At 32.1% G+C, this 13,824-nt stretch overlaps 1 protein-coding gene across 1 annotated transcript in view; it reads left to right on the top strand.

Moving 5' to 3' along the window:
* Positions 1-13,824, top strand: part of LOC105153230 (uncharacterized) — a 340,152-nt gene that overhangs the window by 319,382 nt on the left and 6,946 nt on the right. The window contains exon 7 of the mRNA XM_087405144.1: positions 13,714-13,756. The gene's annotated coding sequence lies outside the window, so the exon portion shown is untranslated. The remainder of the gene's footprint in view (positions 1-13,713; positions 13,757-13,824) is intronic.

Below are 13,824 nucleotides of genomic sequence, written 5' to 3'. Positions count from 1 at the left end.
CTAAAATTTAACTAATTATTTAGTTAATTTAACTAAAACAATGAAGTTAAACATTTTAACTCAATAAAATGTATTAAATTTGATTCAAATTTAATTTATTATTTGCTAAATACACACATTAATGTGGTTATTTATTTTGAAACTAACCACAGAAATAAATTTATTTATATTTATTTATATTTTGATACATATGGAAATTAAAAATAATACATTATTTAATTCAGTGGATAATTATTACTCTTTTGATATCTAACAATGTAAAAATATTGAAAAATAACCCTAAATTTTCCCACCTTTTTTTGGAAAACCTAGAATAATAAGAAAACTAAGCGAGAAAAAAAGACCCATTACAGACAGAGAGAGTAAAAATATGATTGTAGACGGAGAGTTAAGATAAATATTGTGAATGTAATGCAGACTACTATTATTGAGAATCCTCTGGTCATCGAATCGACTCAATTCGATTGAAAGAAGTATCGTTTACTTTCGTAATAAATGAGCTTCGCGAGGCAGCAGCAGTGCTTTCTCAGGATAAACTCGTCAATTCGAGTTCCGTTGAGCGATAAGTTCCTCCCGCGAGCGCGAGTTTTATTATCCGCCAGCACGAGCGGGCGCGAGTCGAGGGTAGCTTCATTAAATATCGATTCTGGACGCGGGCGCGCTGCGCGTATCGTGCATACTTTCGTCTTTCTTATCGGAATCACGACGATGAAATGTACATTTGTACACGTGTACGCCGGACATGAATTATGCGCGTAACGCGTGCCGCCGATGCCACACCTTTCCTATCTATAGTGTCCTATCCGACAAGCATCGCTTCATCACGCACGAAAATCATCCCGTATATTTCAACGTATCATGCCAAAAATATGATTTTTGGGATAGAGTGGTTAAAAATTCGTCAAGTTACGTGATATTCTCTCTGTGGTACAGGAACAAAGATGTCGCACAAGCTGGGTTGTGCACGACAAAGGAAAGAGATTATGCGCTGTCAGTTGAAAAGCGCTGTGTATGACATAAAAGAATTTTAATATTGATAAAAAAAAAGCAATTCCCTTCTTCTCATTGCATAATCAAATTCTAAAATTTCTGGTACTAGATGAGATAATACACTGAAAAAGTGTCTGGTAATTATTAGCTATGACTAAGTAATAGCAAACGTTGTGTGAAATAATTTTGATCAAATATTTAGTTAATATATCAAAAAGTAATTTTATTTTTTTAATTATTTAGTAAATATTAGCAAACATAATGACATAACCAATTATTTGGTATAACAATTACTAAATATTTAGAAAAGTAAAATTATTTTTGGTTGTATTTTAATCGAATATTTGATTAAAATGTTTTCATTTAACATTCGGAAGCTATTATCAAACTCTTTTTTTAATGCACATGTGGTTTAATTTGTCTATTTTTCATATGCAAACAACATTACCTTAGGAGGCGTACATCCATGCGGTCGAACGATCATTCTTCGCTGGGGGTGGCTTCTATTTTTTTCTGCACACAATCGTCTGCCTGACCCTTCACCCTTTATAATGTACGTGTTAGGCGCACGAGTTGCGTTTCGCAGAGCGCGTGCGGCAGCTCGTTCTGCGGCTCATAAATAATCTGGAAACATGAATATCGCAGGACCGACCACCCCCGCGGGGTCACTCCGAGCATTTTCTTTCTCTTTTTTTTTCTGCTCCGCTATTCCCGCGTGCGTGCATGTTTTCTCGGTAATTAGGAAATTTCTCTTCTCCTCGCCTTCCTCTACGTCTGATTCTTTTTTAATTTGTACCCCGTTCGCACTCGCAACTTTCGTTCTAATTTGCTCACACAGCTTCTGTAGAAGAAAACCAAGTGCGTTGGACAGGGATTGCCACAATTTTAGGATTTTGAAGAGCTTGTTTGAGTTTCCGTCTCTTAAAAATTAAGAAGCTATTACCATTGAGAAAGAAAAAAATTTTCTCCTTTTTATTTCTCCTTCTTCATATACAATATATTTATGTCCCAGATATAATTAAGAAACACTCCCATCTTTGTCGATCTCTATCGACATCTCTATCGACATCGATTTCTATTTAATTATCTTTTTATTATAATACTTGCTCATTAATTGATTTATTAATTTGAATCTAATTTCGCGTACATTGAGAAAAATGGAGCTTTATATAATAGATGATTCAAAATGACTAATCAATATTGAATTGACCATTCACAATTATTCTCGCGAGTTTCTTATATGTATCACACCTCAAAATATATCAAAAATATAAAAATATATTTAGGTATTTATACGTTACAACTCTGAAATTTAGCTGTACTGCACACAGATTTTTGCTGCTGCAATTAATCTTTTCTTCCGTGCAAAAGCGCGATATAAAATAATATAAATATCTGTAGAACGATCACACATTTACGCGAACCTCGGAGGGAAACAAAAAATTTAGCAGACCTAGCGACCCGTCCTAGGACATCCGATACTCCGGACGAGCAACGATGCGCGCAAATCTTTCCACGAAATTGTCGCCCCAACATTTTCACAGGATAGGGACAAAGGTATTCTTTAGCGAGAAGAAACGCACAGTCTGCATGCGTGTGTGTATGCACGACGGCAGATAATCATGCCACAGATCACGGATCCTGGTACCGTCATCCGTAGAAGCGGCCCGTGCCGCGTGCATGCACGCGTGTGCGTGCCGGCAGCAGGATTCCTGTTCTATGGAAGTAGCTGCCTCCGCAGTTAAGATCTCATGGTATCAGGTTTCCCCGATTCGTATCGTTGACCAGCCTCCACTTCGTCTCGACGTCATCCTTGCCGTAATTGCAGTCGGCCACGTTAGAAAGTGTCTCGTCATAATTTCAAACGGGCCATAATATAGAATATTACAAATGTGAAAAAAGTATAAATGATTTTTAAGTAAATACGATAACTATTACGGTCAAAATTAGATGTTAGACTAAAAGAAATTGAATGTGTGCTCAAACCTTGCACGTAATTTTAAATTTTATATCCCAGATTTTTTTCTATTAAATTGCAAATGTTAATAATAATGGATCTTACTACGTTTGAATGCATTTTTTAAACAAAACATATGATTCTGACTTAGAGCGAATATATAAATATCTGTTCTTTCCACAGACTAGATCTGCGCGGTTAAAAGCTTCTATATTTAATACATAAAAATCCATCTGTATAGCTCGAAAATATGTGTTTTGAAAATACAGAATGAAAACGCGGATAAGTGCCAGAAAACAGATTAATGGTTGAAAAATGCTTGTGACATGCAAAAGCTGTATTTATTTCAAAGTTATTATTGTTATATTTATTTTAAATTTTCGATTATTTTATGAATCATATGTGAGTTCAACTGCGATTATGTTTCAAACATATTAATATTTCTAATATTTGTAAACAACATGTGAATGAAAGTTCCGATGTTTTCGAAAAAATATTAAGATATATCTTTGTTATTTTCTAATACTCTTTGTTTGAAAGGATTAGCTTTGTCGATATATTTATTTTTCAGAGATTATTTTTATGAATTAAACATAAATATAAAAATTATAAAAAGATATACCATAAAAAAAAAGAAATTTTATATAAAAAATTTCTTTCTCTGTAGAAATTATAAAAATGATAAAGCTGGTAAAGCTGTTATATTAGTAAGAGATATAAAATACAGTTGTATATTTTATAATTCATCGACTTTATGTTCTTGACGTAATAAATTAGAATAGTAGAACCGTATCGCATTTTTTAAATTACATGATGGAATTTAAAACTTAATTTGCAATCTGAACTACTGTTATCCTGAGAAATATTAAAGCGAAATGAGTTACGTGCATGTTATCACGATATAATTCCGGCTTTGCCAGGAATAAGTGCAGCAAGTATTAAGTGTACCGAAGTGTATTCTGAACGACGTGGCTTTACGGCCCTTAAATAAATTGCGACCGACCAGAAAATATTTTGTGGTCAAGACGTGTTTGTGGCAAAACGATTCGCGGAACATCACGTAGAGAACCGGCTTTAATGACGTTTAATAAACGGGAAATAAAGCGACACCTCCGCTTACCCGTAGATCACCTGCATTGCGGCGTTAGGATTCCATGGCGCGGAAATTGTCGAAATTTATTAAAACTGCACCATCCAACCGAGCCGCCAACTGGATTTCACATACAATCCGACTATGCACTTCGACGTGACGTTTCAAAACATCTGTGCAGGGATCTCCCGAATTTTTTATGGTCACGCAAATCCTATCAAATCTTGTCAACGAACTTTGGATGAAGTGACTTGTTTATTAACTTATTAATAGTAAAAATGATTTCGCATCGCTTATATTAATTGTTTAATTTATTTCTCTGTTTTTATAATAAAATTATGATAAATTATAAACAAGAGCATTATATAAATAAATTAAATAAGTAAAAGAAAGATATAAATAAAGTGGAGGTTAGATCTTGATGTAATATTTAGGGTAGACCAGGGCGAATCGGATCATTTGTTTTTTCATAGGTAAAAAATAATAATAAACTAATTCTGTTATTAAGTTTCACTATAAATTTGTAATCTCTACATCTTTAGCTTCAGTTTTATATAATAAAATAATATATAAACATAATATTTTTTATTGCACAACGCAAAAATAAAAAATAGGCAATTATCCGATTTGCCCCAAAATTGAGGGGCGAAACGGACCAGTTTACATGTAAAAAAACATAAAAATAAATAAATAAATTCTTTGAAATCTTTGAATTCTTTAAATTCTTCTAAACAAAACTCTGAAATAAACTTGTTATATAAAATAAAAATAGTTTACTTAACACATAAATTACAGTAAATGGTCCTTTTCTCTTAGCACAGCATTCGCATCATTCTTTACATTTTTGCATTAAATCCAGTCTTTGACAAGTGGATGGACAAATTTTTCAGTGCAATAAATGCGATACCAATCTCTACATAAATTGGATTTACTCTTAATCTTCAGTTTTACTCTTAATTTTTTTTTTATCCGAATTATCCCGACAGAAGTTATCCAATTAACCCCATATGTCAACTTCATAAATTACATTAATTTTCTCAAAACCATCTTAATGATATTATTAAACTATTTATTAGACTGATTTAGAAAACTATACACTGCAAAAATCATTATAGTTTACACACATTTCGACATATCGTTATGAACTCACAAAATCGAGATCGTGACTTTATGAAAGACGAAGAGAAATTTCTTCGTGACCTCTGCGCTTATATTGTCGATTGACATTGAATCACACAATATAAAATTGTTATCTGTTGTTGCAGGGAAGTAATTAGCATGATAAAACAGATTGCATGAAAGAAAAAGGTAATGATAACTATCTCAAAGCTTATAATGATCCGATTCGCCCTATATCTATGTAAATTTTAAATACAATTAAACCTTTACAAAGAAAGCCATTATAATGACGTTGAAACAGTATCATAAAAACAGTGAGGTGACTGAATACAATGAAATAATAAATTATAACAAATTTTATTAAAAATACTATAAGATTTAAAAAATAGATCTCTAAATCTAAAGGTTAAAATCTTACGCCATATTTTCCACAATTTTTGTGAATTTTTGCTTAAAATTTATAGCCGTATAAAATATATAAAATCAGTTTCTTTTTTTTTTTTTCGAAAAAAAATATATACTTTAAATAAAATCTTTTTTCAAAAATGAGAACAAATCTTATTGTACGGTTGCAAAATCGAAACTTTTTGTGAAAGGTGACACATATTCCAGTGTTATGATTGATAATTAAATTAAACGAATTAATTTTGGACAAAATTCTTGCAGAAGTCAAAGATCTATATATATATATATATATGTATACTGATGATAAGTTTAACGGCAGTTTCGCAGTAGTAGCTAGCTTCTTTCCATCTCGCAGCGTCGCGTAATGAGTATATCTCTGGTACAGGTAACTGAGATGATATATTATCACGAAAATAGGTCAATTAGGCAGCCTATCCCCGGGCTATGGTGTTCGTTCCGAATTTCGGAGTAATTCTGTTTGCCCGCTTTAATTATAAGATCCAACCTCTACGTTGCCAACAAAATAGGATGAAAGTGACACGTTTCGACCGGACACTTCGTGACGAGTCATTTTCGTGACAATATGACTGGGTTTCTAATGATCGCAGAATTAGTTAATCTTGTCTACATAAAACAGAAGTTTTGCTTTGATCAAACTAAGAAAGAATTTTTCTCTAGCAAGCGATATATTCAATAGATACGTTTCCAGAAATTTTTTTTTGCATTCTCATGTTAAAATTATAAAAATTATTTAATTTTAAGAAAGTGTACATCTGTTATTTCTGTCATTTTAAAACTGTTTTAAAATATTGAAGGAAATAGATAAAGAAAAATTTATTTATATTTATATTTACATATTTTGTTTTCATTTTCATAATGCTTTTTTACGTACATTCCAATTGTAATAAATTAATCATATTAGTTTTAACACAAAAATTTCAAGACAAGTAAAGTCAAGTTAACATTATGTAAATTTAATATATATTGTACTTTATATTCATATTTAATTATAATGTATATTATATTTCATTAAATTTATACACAATTATTTACATACTACAATTAAATGAAGACATTTCATTCTTTTAATGTGGACATTTTTGATCATATTAATATTTTATTTTATTGATAGAAAGAGTTATAATAACATATGTGAAATGCATAAACAATATATATGCAACTGTTATACATCCGCATATACAATTTAATACACTATGACACAATATCTCTATTTAATTTTTATTTAATGTATGAGTCATGTAAAGTTGACCATATAAGATACTTATTTCGAATAATTTTTATATCTTTTGTAATTCACTTCGTATAATGCTTCGGAATAAGCTAAAATTTTATTGAAAGTGTATGCGTGTAGAATTTTCTTTGTAACGCGTATGAGGAAACACTTTGATGGCCAAGTAATAGAGCGCCGGCGAGATGAAAATATCGTGCAGATAGGTACAATAGATGAGCTCACTCTGTAATAAAGATCAAAGAAACAACGAAATATTGGCCAAGTCGGCTACGTTAACGCTCATAAACGTTAACTTATTTAGTCTTGCACAGAAAACTAAAACACGAAGAACCAAAAGAACCGAAGCATTGCACGTACTATTTCTGACGGCAAATCTATATCTACAGCTTTCAACTCGTGAAAAATAGAATTAAAGAAGTCTGAAATATATAGATAACATTTCTTACACACACTTACACGGAATGAATAATTTTACTTACATGTCTAAAAATTCAGCCAGATCTGAAAATAATTTATTGAACGATCCAAAGAATTAATTATGTATTTTTATGTGTTATATACTATGCAAGCTCTGTGTGTGTGTGTGTGTGTGTGTGTGTGTGTGTGTGTGTGTGTGTGTGTGTGTGTGTGTCATAATAATGAGCAAAAAGTTTCGACATTCTAGCAACCAACTTGAATGACCTAGATAACTATTTTGATCTAACAAAATTATTTTCAGATCTGTAACTAGCTAAATTTTTAGATAACAAAATCGTTCTTTCTATATATAAAAAAGTAATCTTAACAGAGCGTTGTATTTTACCTGCAGATAGCATTATCGTATTAGCATTGATTTTCCATTTTGGAACAAATCCCGTGTTTTCGTTGTTTCTTGCTCATCGTACCATCATCGCCGCCGATACCATCGTCCAGCCCCTTAATCCGATAATTACAACGATTTTGCTAGCAACGAGCAATTATTTCTCTTCCAGCATTCACATTAACCTGTGCGTTATTGTGTATCCAGCACGACAGCATTACAAATGGCGGATGCAATCCGGCACCGAGTAATTGCATTTCATAACGACTTATGAGCTGGTTGATACGAGGGTAATTAGAGCGCGTACCGTTGATGCGGGAACAATAAGCTTCGCGAACCGCGCTGACAATGTAAACTGTTAAAGGGCGATCGTAATGTTTCGCATTTAATAATCTGTGCCGTAGGTTATCACTCCGTATTTACTACATTGTAGAAACTATCCTGCTCTTAATTAAACGTTTACGACACATTATTCCCGGGACGTACTCTATCTGGGAAGTTGCCCGTTCGCAGTAAATATTTCACGATCCTACTCGCCACGACCAATATTGAATAAAATATACTCGGATGGCGTTTTAACCACGATTGACGCCGTCAATAATGGCGCTTATAAAGCGCACGACCAAAATTCCGAATAAGGAATTGCATCGAAGAAGGAATAGAAGAGGAATAGAAGATTGAAGAACAATTCTCTTTGTTCAATACTTAGGTACAGTAAATTTATCAGTAAAATCATATAAAGTAAAAGCACTAGTAAAATTTAATTTTACAACTTTGATTCTACAATTTCAATATTCGAAAAATTCCTTGCGAATACGTAGAAAGATAGTTGAAATATCTTATTAATAAAGAACGAAAGCCAATTTGTAAATTTTGAATTAAACTTGCATCGTTTCTGTAGAATCTTGTGCGTCATAATAAATTGCATATTCACGATACGTTCATTTACTTCGAAAAAGCAAATATGCGATTTTATAACATCATCTTTTGCATGACGTTCTCGAAAATGCACTGGAACGAGAGACGGAAATTTCGTCGTAAAACATGACCGCGGTAAACAACGATCTCGAAACTACTGACCTAAATCTACACAGTTCGAGCCTTAAACTGGAAAAGTTTAATTCGTATTTTCTCTGAAGAATGTCAGGAAGAAAACGCGTTATTCTAAAAAGCAGTATTGTTATAAAGTAACCTTTATAATAAATTAGCAAAATTAAAAATAAGTTAACTCATTTCATTTTAATTTTGTTTCCAAGAACAATTTTTCTATTTTCTATCAATGTATTATCAATGTTCATTAGATGCGATAAAAAAACGAATGCGATTTTGTTTATAATAAAAAACATTTTGTATTTATGTTAAAATCGATTCTTGTCAAAATTTTTGTGTTTAATTTTTAACATGATGCGACCATTACTTTAACATGATGTGCTTATTATTTGAACATTTTGTATTAATTTAATATTTAATATTTTTTAGTGTTAAAATAACACAATTTATGAATAACTGAATAAATAACATAGATAATAATTTTAAAACGAAGATTCTGAGATAAATGAATGAGAGATGAATATACCTGTTAATTTAATATATTATATTGATTTTACTGAAAGAAATATGTATGTATAATTTATGTTATTAATTATTTTTATACTCATCTTTTGTTAAACTAATACAAAAATTTAAATGAGCCGTTTGGAAAATGTGTTTTTAAACAAATATTTCAACTGTATAATAAATTCGGCAAAATATGCAGGTACTGGAAAATGGGACACTCTTTAAGAAGGAAACGCGGCGACGCGACGGCGAATAAACACGCGCGCGACTTGAAATACGCTGATTACTCGGAGCGTTCATAAAAGTCGCGCATTAATTCCATTCTCGAGTCTTAGATCGAGTACGAGAGCAAGCGGGAAGAAGGACGAGTGCGCGAAGCCGAGGTCATACTCTTGGAAGGCGCGGACGCCGCGCAATAAAGGCGACCGCCGGGGCGATATTAAAAGTTTAAATGCGCGGTCGTAATGAAATTGTTACGCGCACCCCGAAACAACTCGCCGCTTCGTCGTCGTGCTTCTCTTTGTATACGATCGCTGAATATTTTATTCCGTCGTGGGATGCGTGCCCGTGGAAGCTTAATCATGGCCAAGCTTTACGTGCCCCGACCATGTAGGCATGTAAGAACGCGCGTCACGCGCCGGTTTCCTCGTATATCACTCGCGACGTATCGAGCAATATTTTCGCAGTTATGTTTTTGTAGTTTATTTCACGCGCACCGCCGCGTTTCTGACGAAAATTACCGGTCTGTAGTAACTAACGTACGAATGGTTAGGATGCGATAAGATATAAGACATGCAATGTGGCAGAAACGCGATCTGATTTACATTTGCTTATCAGTCTCGACATAATTGGATCATATGTGCGAAAATGTACGTACATTTAATTACATAAATAATTCTATAACCATGTAGGTTACAGATTACTTATGAACTTCCAACTTGGATTTAAGAAATTAATGGCATCACGGAATTATGTTTTAGTGCTATTTCTATACGTTCGACCAATCTTACACTCTCACTCTCGATACGCTACAAATACGTATTACCATGATGATTTTGGTGGTACGGCCGAAATCGCATAAATAAAAGAGGTCTCTTAACGTAATCACTCGTGCACGGTAGCCAAGTTCTCGCTTTATCTCACCCCGGAAACCCTCGATGGCGGATTACTACGCCATTAGCGCTCGCGTAAATCCGAAGCTTCTATCGGGCGCACCGATATTTCTGGTGTATGTGGCGGGCTGTACTGCTGTTTTATTAAGACGCGCTTTCTCATTAAGAAGTCTCGCGCCATTAGCGAGAATACTACACGAACGCACGCGGGACGGTTATTCGATGAATTAGCGATATCTCGCCAATTTGATATATACGTTTCCTCATCTGTTTAAAATCCTATCGCATTAAAAAAATAGGACCATTTTATTTTATAATATCATGTCACTTCATCGCACTTCTACAAGAAAAGTGACATAAGTTAAAAATATGAAATTATTAACAGAGAAGAAGCACCAATTACAGTCAAAGTTAGATGTTAGAATAATAATTTTAAAATACACTATTTTCTTTCCTCTCGACTAAATGATTTTATATCTTTTACTCGTGTCACATTTTCTTTGCGGGAATATTGTAGTGATTTGACTAGGTTTTGGGGAAAAATGTACTAAGCTTTTTAATTTGAGGAGAATATATTGTGTTAATATGAGAAATATCATAGATAATATTTGAAATAACACATGTTATATTTTAGTATCTTATTCTTAATTGTTTTTAGGATCACTACAGCTTTCTTCCTCATTTTCGAGAATAACATGATTACGAATTATTTTCGTGTACGATAATGTATCTATTAAAATCATGAAATTCATCAATATTACAAAATAGATTGAAGCATATTGACATATTACGTTAACCAAATCTTATTTTTTCATTCAATTTCATTTTATTCTGACATAAATAACATCTATTTCTCCACTTCAATATAAGCTGTTAAGATTGAAAAATAGAAATATACTTTGGTTATAGACGGTGTATATTGGATATTGCATAAAACACATTTTTCAATTCTATCAATAATTTTTTTTTTAGCAATTTGAATTTAGCATTTTCTTGGTAAAATCTGACGGAATGAATGAACAAATTCGATTTGGTTGGCTCGTTATCGGTCTCGAACGAAAATTATAGCTATTTTGATCTCACAACTTGTATAGAGTTAAATTTGATCTTTGTGCTAAAATACTAACTCTCGAATCAAATATTAAAGTGTTGAAATACTTTTTATTATTTAATAGTAATTTTAAATTGAATTGAATAAATTAAATCAATGACTTTTTATTCTCTCTCATTTGATGAACTCATTTTGATTTAACTCATTTTATAGTTCAAGACTATTGATGTTTAGAGATATTTTTATTTTGGAAATGTCTTGAAAGAATTGAAAAAGTTTAAAGAAAAAAACTGAGGGAAATGCATAAAATGTGAGACACTCTGTGGCGGAATAAATACGCGCCTGTTCGTCTCGGCATTTCTATTTCTCGTTATTCTGCCGTACCTTTTTGTTATTTTAAATTTTCGCGACGCCTCTACCCGCGCGTTCCATAACGTTCTTTATGCGTCGGTATAAACACAATTTCTGGCAAGCAAGACTCGCCACCAACCCTCGTGTATCGTCGCTACGCTTTATATGCATGCACACTTCTCTTCTCAGACTCGTCCTGTGGGATTCGGTAAGAATTGCACGGCAATTTCTGTTAGATCTACAATTTGTATCTTTCCGCATTACGGTTTTAATTTCAATTGCATTAAGAAACAGGGATCTTTCTTGTGTAGCCAAATACATGTCGATTTTGCAAAGTGTACCGAAATATGTACTCAACATGCAACAACATTTTATTACGTTAGCATGTCTATCACATTAAAATCATCTATCACATTTAAAATCTGGCACATTTATCTATCTACTATATTTAAAATCTATCACATTTAAAAATGTAGATGTGTTTTTAACACGAGTATTAAATATAATTTTCATTGTTATTGATATAAATACCAATATAATATTTGGATTTTTTACATGAGTTTTTGTTTTGTATTTTCTCGTAAATTCAAATCACTCTCATTAACGTTCTTATATATATATATATATACATCTTTGCGTATAGATTGTGATTTTATATTCTCTCCTAAGATGTCGCTTGGAAACTTTATAGTCACAACTCACAGTTGACTGGAACATACCGGCCTTCGCTCTATATGCTAAACGTCAATACAACATGTTCCCCATAATCAGACTTCGAAATGATTAATCAATCAATTATTTATATTAAGAAGAACTTAGTCTGTCTGTTTCCTGACTGATTCATCGGCAACTTCAATACATCAACTAAAGGTGCATATTTTGTTCGTATTCTTGTGGATCCATCCACACAAAATATCATTTATTCTTATGGCTCATACAAAATATTCAATAGTTTTAAACTATGATGTCAGATCCACATCTATGATAATAATAAATTTGTTTGTATTTATATCAACATCGATACGGTAAGAATTGTAAATATAAATACTACATAGCATTCAAACCCATACCTATATTTTTTAGAATATATGGTCATAGATCTACGGTCATTTTTACGGTAATATAGATTCCTAAAGAACATTTAAAGGATATCTCTATGTCCTAAAGACGTTCACCAGAACGTTATTCATTCAGAATCATAAATTTATTAATTATACAATTACTAATTATTAATTATTTGTATCTTAGTCAATCCATACTAAAACATAACATTATGAAAGAAGCAAGTTTAAATTATGCGTTTTGTCTTTATCTAATACGACAAATGAGATTTAAATATTAATATAGAATCCTATGATCATGCGATGAATACGTACTCTTCTTTTTATTTGGAGTCATTGCCAATTAATGCTAACCTCGCATTGTCAAGCATGCACCATAGAATACAGTTAGTGTTTCCCGGTCATCAATAATTTATCTCAGCGTTGATTCAGCAAATGGAACTTTTGCAATTATAATATTCTCATTAACGAACCGCGTTCGCTCACTGACGGCGCTTATTATGCCACGGCCGTGTATCACGCTCAGCATTACAACGTCAAAGTGTTACCGATGCATTTTGCTGTATTAAATAATATACTAGGAAACTCAGGTGGATGTATTACATCGCAATGATCTCTTACTTTTTGTTAATCCGCTGTCGTCATTCTTAATTATCTTTAACATTTTTTGTCTTGTAGCGATTATTCTCATCTTTAACATTTCAATATCCAGTCACTGGAATAATTAATGTTCTTCTATAACAAATATAAGGAAATATATATGATATATTATAAATGCAGAGATACAAATTACATTTTTATATTCAAAAATAAATATAAAAATGTATTGAATTGGATCTTTATATGTATTTCAAGATTATAATTAAGAAATATAAGATAAAATTTATATAAGATTATTATCTTAATTATACATAAGTTTAGTTTTTTGAATTTGATGGAGTTTCTAATTTTTTTCTTAATTTTTTGCAGCATCAAGATGCGGTAGTCAGATAGATCTTTATATCGGCAATGGGTGAGTGAAAACTTTTATATTCATAAAAAAAGTAATTTAAAAATTATGAAAATAGAAATTGAGACTGA

The sequence above is a fragment of the Acromyrmex echinatior genome, chromosome 4 (assembly GCF_024713525.1).
Source record: "Acromyrmex echinatior isolate Ae372 chromosome 4, ASM2471352v2, whole genome shotgun sequence".
Classification (NCBI taxonomy): Eukaryota; Metazoa; Arthropoda; class Insecta; order Hymenoptera; family Formicidae; genus Acromyrmex; species Acromyrmex echinatior.
This window is presented reverse-complemented; position numbering and strand designations above follow the sequence as displayed.